The sequence below is a fragment of the Austrofundulus limnaeus genome, unplaced genomic scaffold, assembly GCF_001266775.1.
Source record: "Austrofundulus limnaeus strain Quisiro unplaced genomic scaffold, Austrofundulus_limnaeus-1.0 Scaffold1, whole genome shotgun sequence".
Lineage (NCBI taxonomy): Eukaryota > Metazoa > Chordata > Actinopteri > Cyprinodontiformes > Rivulidae > Austrofundulus > Austrofundulus limnaeus.
In genome coordinates this window covers 7,140,239-7,142,536 of record NW_013952403.1, presented here as the reverse complement: position 1 = coordinate 7,142,536, position 2,298 = coordinate 7,140,239, and the positions used below count along the sequence as shown (strand labels likewise).

At 39.0% G+C, this 2,298-nt stretch overlaps 1 protein-coding gene across 4 annotated transcripts in view; it reads left to right on the top strand.

The window, feature by feature from the left end:
• LOC106516989 (protocadherin alpha-C2) overlaps positions 1–2,298 on the top strand; it is a 25,504-nt gene that overhangs the window by 18,562 nt on the left and 4,644 nt on the right. The window contains exon 4 of one of the 4 annotated variants that reach the window (XR_001310145.1): positions 66–176. The exons of the other annotated variants lie outside the window; for them this stretch is intronic. The gene's annotated coding sequence lies outside the window, so the exon portion shown is untranslated. The remainder of the gene's footprint in view (positions 1–65; positions 177–2,298) is intronic. 4 annotated transcript variants of the gene reach the window in all.

Below are 2,298 nucleotides of genomic sequence, written 5' to 3'. Positions count from 1 at the left end.
CACCATCTTCATTTCTCTGTTTATTTTGCTGCCCACACATTGAATCCTGGGATATCCATGGCCAGTGAGGATACACTGATGCATCTTCAGATTTCGAGAGTTTGTCAGCCACATGATGAGGAGCCTTCTAACTGGGATAGTCCTCCGCGCAGAGCAGTGACATGTGCGGCCAACAGGTGTGCACTCATGAGGACCCAGCCCATGAATTTTGACACAGCCAGACAGTGATCTGTGGAAAAGTTCCTGATCTCATGCAGTGATGTGGATCACAGAAGCAGTCCTAGTTTATTCATTAAGTGCCACCCAAATCACAGCACCAAAATGGATTTTAGGCCTTGTCTTTTGCACACAAATAATTCTCTTAGCCTATTTTTTTCCTTAAAATGATAGAATTTCTTGTTTTGTACATTCAATATATTTACCATGATCCATTGTCTGTAAAATATGGGTTTCTAAGATTTGTAAATGGTTGCATTGTTTTAAATTTTACACAATGTCACAATTTCTGCAGAAGTGGAGTTTTAAAATGTATCTGGGTCAAAACTTGTACTAGATTCTTAGATTAAAAAAATTCTTAGTTAATTGTGCCATTATTTCTGCCTTCACTAATACAGTGTGGTGCGAAAGTTTGGGCACCCTTGCTAATTTTCCTGATTTACCTTTATAAATCATTGATTGTTTGGATAAAAAAATATCCATTAAAAACATCATATAGGGGATAAACACAGTCATATTTGACAAGTGAAATGAAGTTTAAATGATTTACAGAAAGTGTGCAATAATTGGTTAAACAAAATTAGACAGGTGCATAAATTTGGGCTCCATAAAAAAACCTTATCTCAATATTTAGTAGATCCTCCTTTCGCAGAAATAACATTCCCTAAATGCTTCCTATAGCTTCTGATGGGAGTCTGGATWGTGGCTGAAGGTATTTTAGATCTTTCTTCTTTACAAAACATCTCTAGTTCATTCAGGTTTGATGGTTTCTGAGAATGGACAGCTCTCTTTAGTGCCACCACAGATTTTCAATAATATTCAGGTCTGGGGACTGATATGGCCATTCCATAACGTTGTACTTGTTTCTCTGCATGAATGCCTTACTAGATTTTGAGCAGTGTTTAGGGTCGTTGTCTTGTTGGAAGATCCAGCCCCAGCACAGCTTCAGCTTTGTCACTGATTCCTGGACATTGGTCTCCAGAATCTGCTGACATTGATTGGAATCCATGCATCCCTCAACTTGAACAAGATTCACAGTCCCTTTACTGGCCACAAAGCCCCACAGCATCATGGAACCACCACCACGTTTTACTGTAGGTAGCAGGTGTTTTTCTTGGAGTGCTGTGCTCTTTTCCTCCATGCATAACGGCCCTTGTTCTGTCCAAATAACTCTATTTTAGTTTCATCAGTCCACAGCACCTTATTCCAAAATAGAGCTGGCTTGTCCAAATGTGCTTTAGCACACCTCAAGCAGCTCTGTTTGTGATGTGGGTGGAGAAAAGGCTTCCTCTGCATCACTCTCCTATACAGCATCTCCTTGTGTAAAGTGTGCTGAATAGTTGAACAATGCAGAGTGACTCCATCAGCAGCAAGATGATGTTGTAGGTGTTTGGTGCTGGTCTGTGGGTTGACTCTGACTGTTCTCAACATCCTTCACTTCTGTTTATTCCAGATTTTTCTTGGTCTGCCACTTCGATCCTTGACTTGAACTGTGCCTGTGGTCTTCCATTTTCTCACAATGTTTCTCACAGTGGAGAKTGAAAGCTGAAATCTCTGAGATAGCTTTCTGTATCCTTCCCCTAAGCCATGACAGTGAAGAATCTTTGTTTTCAGCTCATTTGAAAGTTGTTTTGAGACTCCCATGCTGCCACTCTTCAGAGAAGATGCAAAGAGGAGAAAAACTCATAATTGCCCCCATTAAATACACTTTCTCATAATTGGAGTCACCTCTGAATGGATGTCAAGGGTCACTGAACTTACCAAACCAAATTTAAGTTCCAATAATTATTTCTAAAGGTTTTGTAATCAATAAAATGACAACAGTGACCAAATTTATGCAGCTGCCTAATTTTGTTTAACCAATTATTGCACATTTTTCTGTAAATCATTTAAACTTCATTTCACTTCTCAAATATCACTGTTTGTCCCCCATATGATATATTTAACTGATACTTTTTATCCAAAAAGTCAATGGGCCTCATGCAAGAACATGTTCGTATTCTTCTCCTAAATTTCTCTTACTTTTGTTCGTACAAAGGGTTCGTACGAACATGTCACGTCAGATTCAACAAACTCTTCTAC